This window comes from Pongo abelii, chromosome 21 (assembly GCF_028885655.2).
Source record: "Pongo abelii isolate AG06213 chromosome 21, NHGRI_mPonAbe1-v2.0_pri, whole genome shotgun sequence".
NCBI lineage: Eukaryota > Metazoa > Chordata > Mammalia > Primates > Hominidae > Pongo > Pongo abelii.
This window is the reverse complement of record NC_072006.2, coordinates 66,959,831-66,976,739: the sequence shown is the minus strand read 5'-3', so window position 1 is coordinate 66,976,739 and position 16,909 is coordinate 66,959,831. Positions and strand designations below refer to the sequence as shown.

The following is a 16,909-nucleotide window of genomic DNA, read 5'->3' as shown; positions in this document are numbered from 1 at the left end:
CGGGAGACTCATGACCTCGCCCCTCCCTCACACATCTTTCCAGGAGACCCTCCCAGCCCAGACGAGCGTTGAGGGGGGACAAGCAGGGCTCCCCCGGGAGACTCCCTGTCATTGGCGTGGAGGATGGGCCTTCTCAGAGCCTTTAAGAGGTCCCCGTGGACTCGTCCGAGCTCCCAGCAGGAGACGTAGCCTGCAGTGGTCTGCCACCGTCCCCTCTGCCTGCCCCACACCCCAGCACACAGCTCACACAAGCATGAGGTGTCCTGGGAAGCTCCCAGGAGGCTGTGCACACCTGAGTGCCCCACAGACCAGAGCTGTGTGTGAAGTGCCCGTGGGCACCCGGCATGCTCCGCAACACTGCGAAAGGCACGGGACCTCACGTCCTCCCGCACCGTGCCTGGGAGGCTGCCTCCTGCCCAACCTCAGGGTGCACAGGTGCACATGGAGCCAAACAAATGTGCACGCACTACCTGAGGGGCAGTGGGCAAAGCCTCTCTGACAGCTCATAAAGTTCTTTTTCATTGCCATGATGTTAGGGGAGAGCAATTTGCTTCCAGCCATGGACATCCCACTCAGAATGGTGACAGCTTTGCCATCGCAGACTCCAACGCTCCTTGAGGCCCATGTGGCACTGCTTGGAGCCTCCAGCACGGGTCACTCAGAGGCTCTGGGTCAGCGCAGGGCAGCCTCCGGAACACCTGCACCATCCATGAGTCCAGCCAACCCAGAACCCCCGGGATGTGGGGAGGACCCCAAGGGGCAGGGGACATACAACAGGGCCCTGGGGGCCCAGGCTGACCTCTGAGCTCTCCATGTCCCCCCCACAGAAAGCCAAAGGCTTGCTCCTCCCGCTCCATCCCTCTGCTCGCTGCCCCAGCTCAGTGTGGGCATGTGTGTTGGGTGGGGGCGGTAAGTGTTTCTCTGGGTCTGCCTGCTTCTCTTCTGTAGAGGACTCACACTGACCCATCCTAGAAGCAAATAAAAGTCACTTCGAGTCGGCAGAAGTGGGCAGTCTGGGCTCCTCTGAGCTGCCCGCCCAAGCCCCTTGGAGCTGCAACTTTGCTCATCTTTGCAGGGGGTGACTGGAAGAGCAGGGTCAGGGTTGGGGAGCAGTGCTGGAGCTGAGGGAGGAGCCCCCCTCCATGGACATACCCGTGGTGAGGACCCTCCCCAGCCCAGCACTGCTGGACAATCAGGAATGGTGCCCAGCCCCCAGCCATTCAGGGCCAGTCCGCAGCCACTCAGGGCCAGTCCTGCAGCCACTCAGGGCCAGTCCCCAGCCACTCAGGGCCAGTCCTGCAGGGGACAAGGACCACAGGCACCACAGGCAGGGAAAGGAGCTAGCAGGTCCCTCACCCCAGTGAGTTCACCGGCTCTTGCCGAGTATTTTTCTGGGTTGAGACAGATTTCCATTTCCAGGGAGAAAGAAGGGCCTGATCCTAGCCACCCACTCCTGTTCCCTGTGTCCCGGGCCACAGCGATGCTGCCAGCAAAGCCCCAAGGCTCAGAGGGGACCTCATCCCTGCGGATTTCACCAGCATCTCTCGCAGCTGCCTACAGCTCCAGAACCAAACGACGCCTGGTCCCACTCTGGGCACCTATTCCCTGCCCCTCTCCCAGGGGCTCCACAGAAGGAGGTGGCTGGGGGAGAGCTCAGAGCTTCTGCTCTCCAGGGTGGACAGCAGGGGTCCTGGGCTGTCCTGTCCAAGCCACCCAGATGGACGCCCACACTGGGTCTTGCCTCCTCCTCATCCACCCCGCCCGAAGCTTGTAACAGCTCCCGGCAGAGGAGGCCCGATGGCACACTGGCCAAATTCTCAGATTCTCATTTTGCCCTTAGCCTTGGCCTCCTACCTCCTCCCAAGGGCCCTATTTCTAAGAACATCCCCAGCCCCTGATGCGCTTGGTCATGGCATTAGCCTGTGATCTGCTAGGGTTAGAGGGTTCCTTCTGCGTCTCCACCCTGCACCCGGAGCCCAGCCCTGAGCCCAGGGATGAAGGGAACAGCTTTAATCTCCTGTGCACATCCTCTGGGAGCCGAGGAGTGTTGATCTGGCAGGATCTCAGCCACAATTAGCTGGTTCCCTCATCCCTGCCCTATAAATATTCATTCTGGGATTGTTATAAAGGTGCTTTTTATAAAAAACGCCAAACTCATTTGGAAAGGAGCTGAACGCTGCACAGTGCAGGCTGCCAAGCTGAGTCCTATTGCGGATGGGACGCCAAGATGGCTTTTTCTCGTGGGCCCAGGCAGGTACTGTCTGGGGTTTTGTTTCATTTGGGCCAGGGACTTTTTGGTTGCCTGCGTGTAGCATTTACAAATATGGCAGCAGGCTCGGGGTACCCATAGGGGGCGGTGTCCTCCTCCTTGGGGGTGCAGGCCACGATGGCCCCCTGGAGCTGGCAGCCCCAGGCAGGGTGTGACGATGGTCCATGGGAACGTGCCTCGAGCTGCTCACTGTGAAGCACCCCTTACCCTGAGGGCCCTGCGCTCCCACCAGCTTGGTCCGGAGTCATCCTGGTGCCAGCCTCCACCAGCCCTGCTGAGAATCAGGTGATCGAGACCCCTGGGCGGTCAGTGGATCTGGGACTGAGCCGGAGGTCATCTGGTCCAGTAGCCCTCCTGTCACTGAAGCTGGATGCTTTGGTTAAATGCTTGTGCAGATGGGGAGCTCACTACCCCAGAGCAGCTGTAGGAGGATTCAGTGTACCCAGGTGTACCCAGGCGGTGTACCCAGGAATCTGCATTTTCACAAGCTTCGGTGGGGGGTGGTTCCCATTGCTGTTGCTTTTGGAGATTCTGAGATGGTGGCCACTTGACAGATTGAAACATGTGCCACACATGGGGGGGTTGCAGTTCTGGCCCCCAGACCTGGCTCAAATGGTCAATTCTGGAAGAACCGTCTCCCACCCTCCTCCTCCTCCTCCAGCCCTTGCTCCTCGGACACAGCAGGAATGAGACCCCTGAGGCAGTTTCCTGATGTGAACCCCATTCCTGGGCCCAAGGAGGCTTTGGGCTCCATGGCAGATGCAGCCCCCACCCCATCTGGGAGCCCCAGGAACCCTTGGCACAGTGCAGCACCCCCCACCCAGGGGCCCAGCGAGGTGCGGCTGCCTCTCTGCACAGCTCGCCTCGTGTCCCAACGCTGCAGGCGCCTCCTGGCTCTGCTGAGCCAGGCTCCAGCCAGCTCCGGGACGGGATGTTCAGGAGGCAAGGAAGCTGCCGTTCCTGCTTTATGATCTAACCCCCACATTCTGCAGCTGGTGGGTACCCACCACGGGCTGCAGATAGTAGGGAGGCTTAGGTGACCCTTTCTCCCCTCCAGGGTCAGGGCCCTGTGGGCCAAGTTTCCCTCCAGAAGAGGCCTGGTGGCTGGGATATCGGGGTGCTGCCCTGAGCAGGGAGGCCTCGGGCAGCTGCGTTTGGCTGCAGCTCAAGTCGGCCAGGGTTTCTTTGCTCACGGTTACTTGGCTGCAGCTCCCCACCTTCCCCTATCCCCCAGCACCTCCATGTGCCCCTGCCCTGGCTGAATTGCTAATCATCCCAAGAAACAAACTCTCAGGGGCCACACTCTGGTCCCTGGAGGACACGTGGCCTCCTGACAGCACCGACCTCCCCTCCCAGCTTTGCTTTCCCCGGGAACCTCCCTCCCCGAAGGGCGCTCGCTGAACAGATGGAGCCGTCCGCCCTGACAAATGGCTCCCGCTCCTCGTAAAACTCCCGAGGAAGTCAAATTTGAGCTCTTCAAACCTTGGAGGGCTGCCTTGAATTTATGACGGGACCTGATAAATGATTGAATTGGAGTCCTCAGGTAGCTTAACAGAGACAGCCGGCCTCTCACGGCACTCGTCCCGTGGATCCGGGGCCTCAACGACTGGGGGCAAGGCTGCCACCAGAAATGCTCCCGCCAGGCGCGTGGGCTGGGCATGGCTGCCTGGAGCGGGGCAGGGGTGGGGCTGGGTCTGGGCAGGGCTCATGGGGCTGCCCTCCGGCCCTGAGGTGGCAAAGCTTCTGTCCCCTCAGCCCGGCATCTCAGGCATTTGCTGAGGGGGCATCCATCTCAGGGGCCTCCCGGCTCTCCCTGTAGAGCGAGAGGCTCAGAGTCTCCCGACTTCCTTTGGAAGCCAAAGCCTGCGGAGGCAGAATCGGCCAATTCCGGCCCTGGGGTGCATCCCGCCGCCATCTGTCCCCGAGTGAGGGCAGGGCCAGCAGGCAAGACGGCATCACTCCTGGGGAGGGAACTTTGACCTCAAGTTACTCAAAGGGAAGGTGGTGCTGGCTGGGCCTGACCCCATCAGGTCATCACAGGGACCAGTCCTACTGGTCTCCTAGGAGGATGCCACAGCCTGCTGTGAAACGCTCACCGGCACAAGTGGCAGGGTCTCCAGGCAGCCTCTAGGAGCTGAGAGCGCCCTGGCCCCAGCCAAAAACCTGGCAAACCTAGAAGAGGGCCTGACCTCCGGGGAGGCTGAAGCCAGGTCAACACCTGAATTTCAGCCCAGGGAGATGCTGAGCAGAGAGCCCTGCCGCGCCAGGCCGGGATTCCAACGCACGGAAACCGTGAGGGCGTAAGGCGGTGTTTTCAAGCAGCCAACTGTGTGGCGATTGGTTACGCAGCGCGGAACACTAGTACAAATCTGCCCCTGCCTTTGGAGTGTCAGAACACACAGCCCAGCCTCACCCCCGCAGAGGTGGCCGCTGGTGTTCACGGACACCCCTCTGCCCTGCACCACTCCTCAGGCTCCACGGGAAGGGCGCCGGCACGGGCTGGGGACCGCCCCGGTGGTGACTGGGGAGCGTGGCACATGGGCTGGGCTTTTGGGGGCTTGGGTTCGCCTGGCAGCCAAAGTCAGAGGAGCCACGGCGGACTACTGCGGAGCTTTCCGCCCCAGGCACTGCCTCTTTACCTCCCACTCCAAGGTGGGAATTCCCTGGATCGGTGGTCTCCAGGGCTCCTTGAAGCTGGGAAACATCATGCCTCGAGTGGCCCCGAGTCCCCATCGAGACCATGGGCCACGCCCGTCCTGCCTCCTGCTGGGGGCAGACGCCACACTAGGAGCCACAGCCCAGGTGGCTCCACCCAAGAGCTGCCAGGAGAAGCCCCCACTCTAGGACCCTCTCCTTCCTCCCTCCCCTGCTAAAGCCTCATGAAGCCTTCTTCCAGACCCGTGGGCCCCCCGGCCCCTCCACTGCAAGACCTTCCCCCGGGCCACCCTTCCTGCCTCTCCTCCCTGTCCCACCACCACGAGCCAGCTCTTCACTGAGCCAATCCCACCTTGACCTCAGGACGCAAAGTGGGCAATCATGCTTGGGCAATGGCTTCCACGGGGCATTGTTCCCGGGGCCTGGTAGGGGCGGGGCAGCGTTCCCGGGGCCTGGCAGGGGTGCCGCGACAGTGGTCAGCCCCAGGAGCACTGCAGCTACAGTGGGTGGTGTGGGGGGGGGGGTTAACCCTGGGGGTTCTGTGCTACACTCAGCCCAGGACCAACGACAGGCCCCAGGGCCTGCCTGTGTTTGGGCTCGGCCTCCGGGGACACTGCTGCCTGCCAGGCGGCCTCCTCTGGGCTCCTGAGTGACCTTTCCAGGGCTGCCAAGCCGGCGGCCACTCTGCGGAGGCACTCGTGTTCACAGTGATGAGCTGTTTTATTGCCCAGTCAGTAAAAGCCTTCTGATTATGTCATTGCAGAGGCAGTTGGAAGCCAAAATACATACATTTCCCTCTGTGCAGCACTGCCCATCTGCCTCCACGCAGGCCTCCTCCTGGTGCCTCCGAGTGCCTGTCAGTGATCGAGACCTGGAGACCACGCAGGGGCACCTCCAGGCTCCGGGCTCATTCCTCATGGCCAAGGAACAAGAGGCTGTGGGCAGGGCCTGTGTGGCCGAGCGGGGGCAGGGGCCAAGGGTGGCTCTGGGGTGGGGACGCTGCCTGCCAGCGGCACCTCTAACTCCAGCCCCTCTGAGCCCAAGGTGAAGCCCCAGGAGACGGCCCTGGGCCGGGTCTGCCTGTTGGAGCCTGGGCCCCTCCCCAGGAACCAGGGGTTCCAGAAGTGGCGCCAGCCCTTTTGAAATGAGTCCTTGGTCCCCCCTCTGTAGGAATTGTGGCTGAGGTGGGCACACATTCCTTTATTCAGGAGCTACCTGCTGAGGCCGCACAAAGTGCCAGGCACACTGCTGAATGCTAGGACAAAGCATGAGCAGGATACAGGGCTGGAGCCAGGCTGCCCGGACAAGGCATCCATCCTCCCAGGGGCTCCCAGCCTCCCCAGGAACCTGGCGGGTCACAGCACCCAGCCCTTGGAAAAGGACTTAGCACAGGCCTTGTGCAGAGTGGCATCCAAGTGCCAGCTTGGACACAGCCCTGTCCTCTCCTCCCCAAAATCCCAGCTCAGAACCAACAACTACATAGTAATGGGGCGCAGGTACAGAGGGGGCCACCCAGGGCCAGGAGGGCTTCCTGGAAGAGGGGGCATCCACCCCCATGTCAGGGTTGTCTTTTCCCCTGGAGGGGAGGGAAAGGCACTCTCCAGCCCTCGCTGTAGTCCCTGGATAAGGGTGACAGCCCCAGCCCGAAGCCACCCCTCCTCGGAGCCAGCCCAGGACGTACCAGCCCCGGAAACGCTTGTCAGTCTCGGACCTTGGGCTTCTCAGCACTGCTGGGGGTGGAGGTGGCCTCGAGGCCCAGCCAAGACACTTTGGGAGGCTGACATCAGCGCAGACTCATGCTCCATGCTCAGCACCTGTTGGGAAGACCTGAGAATAGCCTTTCTCGAGAAGCGGAGTTGGGAGGGTGCAGGAGGGGCCATGGGGGCCACAGAGCTGCAGAGTCGCCCTCCCTTCTAGGCCTGGGAATGGGGGCTCCCTGACCTGGAGCTGAAGCTTCCATTTGTGTCCAGCCCTGCTGCCACTCTGAGTGACGGGCCAGGGGCCTCCTCCCTGGTCCTGGGCCTCCTCACCTGGAAAAGGAGGGTGTTCGCGTGCACCCGTCTGCGGCCTGGGGCGGTGGGGGTGGCCCAGCAGTGACAGTCCAGGTGACAGGTGGGACGGTGCTGTGAAGGGCATGCGACTAGTGAGTCAGGAGCCCCCTGACCCCCACCCCCTCAGCTGCAATTCTTGGCAGTCAGAGGCAGCAGCGACCGTCCCTGCCCCAGAGCCCTTAGTCCTGTGTGGCTGACTCCCTAGGACTAGCACACTCCCTAGCACATAGCAGGCTCTCAGATCCATCTTCAGGCCCACAGGCAGATGCAGGACAGCCTCAGATGCCATCTGTCTCCCGGTCCCCACCCCTCAGCCACCCTCCTGGGGAGCCTGGCCCCACAGCTGCCCCGGGCCTCTCTCTGGGCTGGAGACAGATGAGTGCCAGGCTGGGACCTGGGGGCTGCTACTCAGGGAGGGTCTGCTCCCTGGTGCAGAGCAGGGTGTGCGGCATGAGACTCACCCAGGGCCAGCCTCTCCTGCAGGTGCCCCCTCCTCCCCACCAGCAGCAAGGCCCTGAAGTAATTTCTAATAACCAATTCGTGATTTCTAGAAGGGAAAAGAATGAGCCTTCCTTCCCTCCCTCCTTCCCTCCTACATTTCTTCCCCATGCTCTGCCTCTCTCTCACCTCTGACCCCTGCAGGCCCTCGAGTGGGTCCAGGGTGTCCGGCCTGCCTGTCCCCACCCTCCCACCCTGTCCCCAGCAGTGCCCCCCGCCACTGTGACCTCACCCCACTCTCTGCAAGGTGTTGAAGGGCGCTGCCACCCTCCAGCCCAACCCCCGACCTGGGGCACCCGGCCGTCCTGAGCCTCCGCCCAGGGCGTTACCTCACCGGCTAGATAACATGGTGGCCTCACTGCCCCCAGACTCCACCATCAGGCTGGGCTCTTTAACTAGCCCCACCAATAGATACATCAGAAGGGCCCCTTCAAAATATATGTGTCCTGATGACCAACTGGGCGACAGAAATCAGCAGGCACTTAAAATGATGGCAACGTTGCCTCAAACTTCTAACACCGAGTGGCATTAACTAGCCGGGTAGAAGTGTCCCCGCCTGCCTCGAGGGGCCCAGCGTCCACGCATGGCCTCAGGAGGCCAATGAGCCGGTGTCCCTGCAGAGGCGAAGGCTGCTGTGACACTGACTGTGTGGCCGCCAGGTGCCCGTCTCCACCGGGACAGTCGGGAAATTGGAGCCATGGCTGGCCGGTTGAAACGTCCATTTCTGCAGCAGCACAGGCCTAGCCCCATCTTAGTCCTAGGAGATTGGGGGGTGAGAGGCAAGGGCCAGGCAGTAGATGCTCACTGCCTCTCAGTCCCTCAGCCTCCACCTCGTCATCTTAGGAGAGTGACATCCCAGGGAGGACCCCCTCTGCTCCAGCAAGCAGCCCCGGGGGCTGTGGGAAGGGCAACCACCTCTCAGAGCCATCTGCTGCTTATGGCCAGAGGCCTGGCTGGTACCCCAGGGTGCTGGCTTCCCGCACCTGCCCAAGCCAGGGAAGTGTCCCAAGAGCTGCCTCCAGCCTCCAGCTGTCAGTGGGTTCCGTCCAGTCCCACGGGCTGCTGCAAGCGTCAAGCGAGAAGATAGATGCGGAATTTCATACCAATCCCGATGTTCCAGCCCCTGTTGTCTGTGGGATGGGGGCAGGGGTCACCAGGGTGGCTGTTTTGACTTAAGAGTTCCCAGGAGGCAATTTCAAGAACGCTCTCTACCTCCTGGGAGGAACCAGACCCCCCACCTGTTCCCCCACAGCCAGAGAGCTACCTGTTCTGGCCAAGATGTGCAGCACACGTTCTGGCCTAGTGTGAGTTCCACGACCCAGCCTGGGGCTCCCTCCCCTGTGGGTGTCACCCTTCTTGTCCCTTCCCATCTGGGTTCCGTCTCTTGTGGCTGCCCCTGCCCCCACCCACAGACACTGCATCCTCCTCCCCTACCCCTGGAAGCTTTATCAGATCCCTAGCAGGGATGCCCTGTCACTCCCAGCCTGGCAGCCTGGTAGCTCCCACCCACCTCCTTCTTCCCCCATGACTGGACTGTTCCCCCAGCCCTGGCCACAGCCCTCTCCCTTTCCTAGATGGGACCCTTCCCTCAACCACCCCTGCATCTTCAAATGTGGGACCCTGTGAGAACCCCAGGATCGCTTGGCCAGGCTGAGCAGGGCAGGGGCAGCAGCTCATCCAGCCCCCGGCGCCTGCTCTCAGCACCCCTGCCCCTCGGTGAGGGGCCCACCCCACTGTAGGGTCGTCACCCAGCCTGGCAAGGAAGGAGCAGGGTGGCCTTTGGGGCTTTCGACCGCCCTCAGTGCTTTACCCGTGGGAATTCCCTCCTCTGACCTGAGAGGAGACCTCAGGGAGGCAGAAACCAAGGGAGAAAGACGCTCCTTGGCGGGGGAGTAAGGGCTTGTTTCCCACAGGCTTCCTTGGAACTGGCCTCTCTCACAAGCAAGGCCCCTGCGTCTGTCTGGCATCCTGGAGAAATGAGGACAGACCCAGGTCGTGCCGGGGACCAGGGGGTCCTGGACAGGCTGGGCGTGGAGCGGTCTGCCCTCCGTCAGCTGCGCTGGTGACTGTTCTAGCTCACCGCTGCCGTCCTGGACGCACACAGAAGGGTCCAGCCTCCGCAGAACCATCCATGTGTCTCTCGTCAGAAGTCCTGGGCACTGGCCATCTTTCGGGGCTGTCAAAAAATTCAGCTTCACTCCACCCATGAGTCCAAGTGCACCAGCCCTGGAGCCCAGCCCCGGAGCCTATCCGCGGCCAAGGGAGCCCCCGCCTCCTGTGTCTTGCTTGTGAACCCGGACTGCAGGAGACACATCACCCCCCACCTTCAGGCCTGAGGATGGGGCTCTTCTGGAAGGGGAGGGGTCCCCAGAACCAGGCCAGGGCTCAGTGGTTGCTGGATAGATCCTCCGCTCTTATTGGAGGTCTCCAGCTGGACGGGCTCCTGGGTGCTGCCTTGTACCAATTCGGGTCCTAGTCCCCAGACATGGGTACGACTCACGCGGCACCCAGACTGGGGGCCCCGGGCCCTGTGGCCTTGCACCCTCAGCCCCCCAGCCTGGCTGCCCTGTATCCCACTCCATCAGCCCCACCCCCAGGCCCTCCTATGGCCCCCTCCACAGCCCTCAGCCCATCTCCCCGGATTCCGGATGGGTCACCCCAGCTGTAGGCTGCCAGCTGGGTCCTGGGCATGGGGGCCCTGCCAGCTGAGGCCCGAGCTCCGTGCTCTGTGAGTATGGTATGGGGGGCTGTTTCATTCACTTGCCGAGTCACTACCCTGTGGGAGCCCAGTAGACTTTCTAAGTGAATGACTGAATGAGCCCTGCAGGCTGAAGGCTGGGGGCCCGTCCTGGTGGTGCTGAGGTGTTGGGCTTCCATGGGCCTCTCCCTGCTTGCTCCTCCTTGGCCACCTCACTCTCTTTCAAGGGGGCCCAGCCCCCCACGAGCACCCATGCTAAGTGGCAAGGCTACGTGCATGCGGCCAACTCGGTTCCTGGGGAAGGAAGTATGGAGGTTGTGACTTACTCAAGGTGGGGGCTGAGTTCGGGCTGGAGAAGCCATCTCCCCCATCCCACTGTCCCAGCTCCTGTGTGCGTCTCTAGCTGTGGGAGGAGGCGCGTTCATGGGGAAAAGGCGGGAGAGGGTCAAGCTCCCGGGAGTGGAGCTGACGGAGGCTGGCCAGGCATGGGAGGGCCAGCTGAGCACTGCAGAGAGTGAGGCCCTGGCTGTCCCACAGGCCCTCTCGCAAGAGGGGGCTGGATCTGCCCCCACCCCAGGTGTGCTTGGTCTCCTTGAATCAGACCCTCCCCCGGCCCTAGCCCCTTTGGAAAGATCTGGGGATACCAGAACCGCTGAGGTCCACTGAGCCCACCCAGAGACCACAGCTGGGGCAATGTTGAGGCACGTGGTGACAGCTGTGTCACCATTGGTGCGGCCATGGCTATGGGGTGTTTGCTGTCCACTGGGCCTGCGTATCTTGTACCACACAGCATCTTCCAACAAACCCGTGAGCTGTTTCTGGTTTTTTTGTTTATTTATTTATTTATTTATTTATTTTTTGCATTTGGAGAGGAGGAAAGAGTGGCATGGAGGGCTCAGGGCCAGCAGGCAGTGCCACCTGGTGACTCCCCATGAGGACAGAGCACCCAGGCAGCCCCCAGACCCTGCCCTGAAGGGGTTCCCTGCCAGGGCTCCAAGGGCCCAGCACTGCCCCCGACCCTCTCGGACACAGCCCCACTGTCCCCTCCCAGAAGCCCCCATGGTGAGTCCTCCCAGCTTCGCTTCCTAGGCACCAGACAGAGAGCCTGCTATTGACCGCATGGACTGGGCATTGATTGGCTGAAAGGTGAAACCTGAAATAGTCCCAGTTGCCGGTAAACAGGATTTTTAATTGTTTAGGCAGCTAATCTCTGGTATCGGTCACCTCCCAGGAAGGGGGGTGGCGGGGAGCCACGGGGGCTTTGATCCGTCCACAACCACAAGGGCAGGCTCCGGGAGGGGCAGGCTCAGGGAGGGGCGGAGCCGGGCCGTGGTGGGCAGCTGTGGGGGAAGGGCAGGACCGGCGGTGCCGGGCATCACCCGGGCTCTGTGTGGGCCCAGCAGAAGGCCGTGGCAGACACTGTAGGGTCTTTCCAGGCCCCTCAGCCAGGATGCCCGGCCCCAGGGCCCGACTCAGGCCCAGGATGCAGTCCCCAAGGCAGCTGTGGGAGCGGCGCCGCCTCTGAATCCCAGCATGTGAGCCCCTCTCTGCCACTTTCTCTCTGTGACTCCTTGAGCATGTTGCTTACACCTCCTGTGCCTCAGTTTCCTCCTCTGGAAAACAACGTGATGATCGCAGATGATCAGCCGGCCCGGTGGAGCGAATGCGTTGAGTCCCTCAGCGGAGCTTCTGACTCAGGCGTTTGTTCAATAAAGGGCGGCCACGACTTTGAAGGTAAACCGCAAACACATCCCACTGAAGTCGTTAAGAATCCTCCTGAGTGTTTCTCTAGATATGCTGAGAGGACACAGCAGCCCCCGGGGGTTCTGCTACAGAGGCAGTCGAGAGGCGGCCTTCCCTCGAACCCCTTCAGGCCAGCGATGCATCCCGACCAGCTCCTCCCTGCAGAGGGCATAGAGATGGGAGGTCATGTCGGCGGGGCGTGCTGCTGGGTGTGAGGGTCCCAGCCTCTGGGCACCACCCCCAGCCCCAGCCAGGCCACGGAGACCCACGCAAACCATGGCAATGACGGGGTGGCCAGTGGCCAGGTGTCACATGGTGCTGTCAGCCTGCAGCCAGCACGAGAGCTTCGGTTTAATTCTAAGGGGGCAAGAACCCCCCCTGGAGGTTTGAGGGGAGATGATAGTTTCTAGAAGAAGATGATAGTTTCTAGGAGCAGAGCCAGAGGGAAGCCCTGGGGCCTGGGCAGGGGCAGCGAGGAGCTGGGCCTGAAACTGGGCAGAGCTTGCTGCTGGCCTCAGAGCCTGCAACCTCCCACCACGATCTGGGCCTGTGGGCCTTAGCACCGCCAGTCTACGGGAGCAGTGACCTCCCACCCCAACCCAGCACCACCCCTAATTACCAAACCCACCAAGGTCTGGGGCAAGAGCCTCAGACACCCTAGGACAGCCTGCAGAGGTGCCGGGACCGAAAACAGAGAAGCAGCACCCCCATCCCTGGACTTGGACAAGCCCAGACCCCCGGGCCCACCAAGCATGCTAAGAATGCGGGGAGGAGCTCTGTCTCCACATCTCAAACTCATGAGGGCCTGGCTAACATTTCTCCCAGAAATAATTAATTTTGATAACACACAGGGCGTTCCCCAGTGGCCAAGGTCACGACAGGGCTGGCTGCAGCTGTCCTGTCCGCCGTCCCCCTCAGCCCGACCGCTCTGACGAATGGCGTTGTCAAGACGCGGCTGCATAACTGAAGGAATAAAGAGAGAGCGAAAGCTGCTTTTCTTGCAGAAATAACTATCGGCGTCTCGTCGGCGTCTCGTCAGCGGCAGGGTGGCTGGAGGCGGGTGGACGGGCTACAGGGCGGGAGAGGCTCACAAAGTCCCACCTCAGCTCCAAATTTCCGGAGGCCCTCAGGAGCAGCGGTGGGGCCGTGGAGAGTTGGGGAGGCTGTGCGTGTGTGGGCAGGGGGGTCACCTGCCAGGGCGAACCCCAGGCTGCTGCTCTTTGAGCACAAGCTTTTCATGGTCTTCAGCCAGGGCGGAGGTGAACGTCACGGGCGCTGGCAGTAAGCGGATGAGCCTCGGAGCCCCGGGTTGGGACCACCACCTGGGAGGCAGCCCAAGCACCAAACACGGGGACACCAGCACCTCCCTCCCAGGCAGTTAGAAGCTGCAAGGAGATCCCGTGTGCAAAGTCCTCCCGTGCTGCCTGGCCATGGCCAGCTCTAAACACACAGGCCCACTGGGTGTGTGAGTGTCCAGGGGCCACCAGGACAAAGGACAGCAGACTGGGCAGCTGAACACTAGAAATGCATTGTCTGTTGTTCTGAAGGCCAAAGTCCCAGATCCAGGTGTCAGTGGGGTTGGCTCCTTCCAGAGGCTGCGAGGGAGACTCTGTTCCAGGCCTCCCTCCCAGCTCCTGGCAGCTGCCAGCACCCTGGCGTTCCTTGGCTCATAGAAGCACCCCCTGGCTCTCTGCCTCCAACTTTCCGTCACCGTCACACGAAGATGAAGACGGCCTTCCTGCGTGGGTGTCTGTGTGTCCAGATTTCCCCTTTGTATCAGGACGCACTCTCATTGGATAAAGGCCTACTCCGGTATGACATCATCTTAACCGATTACACCTGCAATGACCCTATTTCCAAAGAAAGCCAGATTCTGGGGTACTGCAGGTTAGAAACTTAACATAGGAATTTTTTTGTGGACATAATTCAACCCGTAACACTAGGACTGAGCACACTGCATCGTTACAGCAAAGGCCTTCCCTGCCGCAAAACAACCTGCACTCAGGTGCTTGCAGCAGCTTCATTCAGAGTCGCCAAAACCTGCAGGCATCCAAGATGTGCTTCACCAGGTGAACAGGGTTAAACGCATAAACAAACTACGGCCCATCCAGACAATGGGATATTATTCAACAATAAAGAGAAACGAAGCACCATGACGTGGCTCACACCTGTCATCCCAACCACTCGGGAGGCTGAGACGGGAGGATCGCTTGAGCCCAGGAGTTCGCGTCCAGCTTGGGCAACATAGCAAAACCCAGTCTTTAAAAGTAAAATAATCATAACCAGCTATGATATTTGAATATGATGAATCTGATCAAGAATAAAGGGAAACATGTATCAAGCTCTGAAGAGATCTGAAGGAAACTTGAAGGCATATTGTTAAGTGAAAGAAGCTAGTCTAAAGAGGCTGCATGACGCATGGTTTCAATGATAGCAGGTCCTTGAATAATGTTATTTCTTTTTTTGTTGTTGTTGAAACAGAGTCTCGCTCTGTCGCCCAGGCTGTAGTGCAGTGGCGCAATCTCGGCTCACTACAGGCTCCGCCTCCCGGGTTCACGCCATTCTCCTGTCTCAGCCTCCCGAGTAGCTGGGACTACAGGCACCTGCCACCGTGCCCGGCTAATTTTTTGTATTTTTAGTAGAGACGGGGTTTCACCATGTTAGCCAGGATGGTCTCGATTTCCTGACCTCATGATCCGCCTGCCTCGGCCTCCCAAAGTGCTGGGATCACAGGCGTGAGCCACCGCGCCCGGCCAATGTTATTTTCTTTAACGTTGTTTCATCATAATGTTGAGAAAAGAAAATCTGCTCCCACCCGGGGCCACTGTCCGTGGAGCCTGCGCATCGCCCCAGGTCCGCATGGGTTTTCTGTGGATGCTCCAGTTTCCTTCCATGCCCCAAAGATGTGCACGTAGGAGAGCTGGCGTGTCGAAGCTGTTCCCGTAGGAGTGCCTGCCCCAGGACGGAGTGTGAGTGCCCACTCCAGGACGGCAACTCCCATAGCGGTGTATGCTATGTCCAGGTGGGTTCCCGCCTGGTGCCCCGAGATGGGGGCATGGGCTCTGGTCACCCTGAACTGGAATAAGTGGGGAAATAATTATCTTACTTGTTTTTCATAATCTTTCTTAAACTCTTGATTAAAAACGCACAGTTCACACTTGTTTCCATGTTTAATATTAGAAGGGTTTTGGACTTTATTTGGAAGTTTGGTGATGTTTTTGTGACCGGAAATATGCCATAGGAACTTAACTCTCGTTCATGTCAATTAGCCTGTGGTCAAGTTCATTTTGTTATACGTCATTTTGCTTAAAGTCCCAGTTTCCAAAAACTTATCAATGATATAAAATGAGGCCTTACTGTGTGTGACACTCTTGAAAAGACAAAAGCACGGAGGCAGCAGAAAGACCAGTGGTTGCCAGGGTTAGGGCGAGGAGGGGTGAACAGGAGGAGCCCAGAGGGTGCGAGGGCAGTGGAGCTGCTCCGTGTGACGCAGCGGGGGGGATCCATGCCATTATAAACAAGTCAAACCCACAGAACGTCCAGCGCCAAGAGCGAGCCCTGTGGTAAAGGGTGGACCCCGGTTGATAAGGACTTGTTGACGTGTTGATGCCACGTCGCCTGCTGCAGCCACTGCACCTGCAGTGGGATGGGGATGGTGGGGGGCGGGGGCGGGGGGGCCGTGCACACGCTGGGCAGGGGGCATAAGGGAACTCTGTACTTCTACAACATTTTTCTGTAAAACTAAAACTGCTATTATAAAAAATAGTCTCTTAATTTTTTTAAAGCTCACCAGACGTACGCAGTAACTCTCTGTATTATCGCAAATTTTCTGTGAATCTAAAATAGTTCCAGAAGAGGTCTCCTCCTGTACCACCTTCCTGAGCCTGCAGCCTGTGCCTGCCGGTGCACCCTGCCCCCACTCCTCCTTCTCCCCATCGTCCAGCCACCAGGGCCGGATTCCAGGAAGAGTCGCTGTAGGGACCTCCCTGCAGCAGAAGAGGGGGCTGAAGAGAAGCCCCTGGTGGCCCGGCGCTCAGAGCCTCCCCAGCTTGGCCTCACCTTAACAGAAGTGGAAAGGAGCCTCGGGCCTGGCCCGCCTTCATCAGTACCAGCGGCTAAAGCAAGGTTGTTGGGGACCGTCCCTCCACTCAAAGTGGCCCCAGGGAGCCACCTCTACAGTGACAAGGGTTGCCCCAAGGACAGGAACTTGGGTCCGATGCCCCCCACCCTGAAGCTTGGGAAAGGAGCGAGGAGGAGGGACAGAGGCTGAATGGCCCGCTTGGGGTAGACATTAAAGGGAGCCAGGCTGCAGCTACTGCCCACCCCACCAACACCTGCACCATAGTGTGCTGGGCAGGGGAGGCTGAGCGAGCAGAAATGCAGCATCGCGCAGCCAGGCCTGGCTCCCCAGTTTCCCAGAGCCACCCCATCACCCCAGCTACCTCTCCACAGACCCTCCCTGTGGGGTCAGCGCTGGCAGCACCTCCTTCCTGTCAGGAACCAGCAGAGGAGCGACCTGTAGCAGAAGCAATGATGTGGTGAGATGACATCCAAAAGGCACATGGCCCTTCCACTGAGAGGCTTCCCCAGAGGGTCAACAGGAGACTTGCCAAGGTTTGCAAAGATGCAGTGAGGCTCAGCATGTCTCCAGGGGTGTGTTAGGGTGGGGGTCCCAAGAAATGACGGCCACCCGGCTGTCCCATCATGGTAGCCAAGCCACTGCTACCCACTGAAAGTTCTTCCCTGAGTGGAAGGAAGAATAATGGCTCCAAAGATGTCTTCATGCTAATCTGCAGATCGAACAGGTGGCCATGTCACCTTACATTGCAGATGGGACGAAGGACACAGGATGGGAGGTGACCGTGGGTGGGCCCAGTGCAGATCATCGCAAGGGGCTCCAGCGGTCAGGGAAGGTAGGAGGTATGCAATGGAGCAGGGAGCATGCGCCATGCTGCATGGCTGGCCTTCGAGAGGGAGGCAGGGCCATGAGCCAAG

General features: G+C 60.1%; 1 long non-coding RNA gene across 1 annotated transcript; it reads right to left on the bottom strand.

The window, feature by feature from the left end:
- Positions 1 to 5,627: 5,627 nt before the first annotated feature.
- Positions 5,628 to 7,667, bottom strand: LOC129052171 (uncharacterized). Its single transcript, XR_008517064.1, has 4 exons — positions 7,603 to 7,667; positions 6,955 to 7,047; positions 6,606 to 6,738; positions 5,628 to 5,837 (listed from the first exon to the last, which is right to left on the bottom strand). It is a non-coding gene; the product is annotated as an uncharacterized LOC129052171 (long non-coding RNA).
- Between the last annotated feature and the right edge of the window lie 9,242 nt (positions 7,668 to 16,909).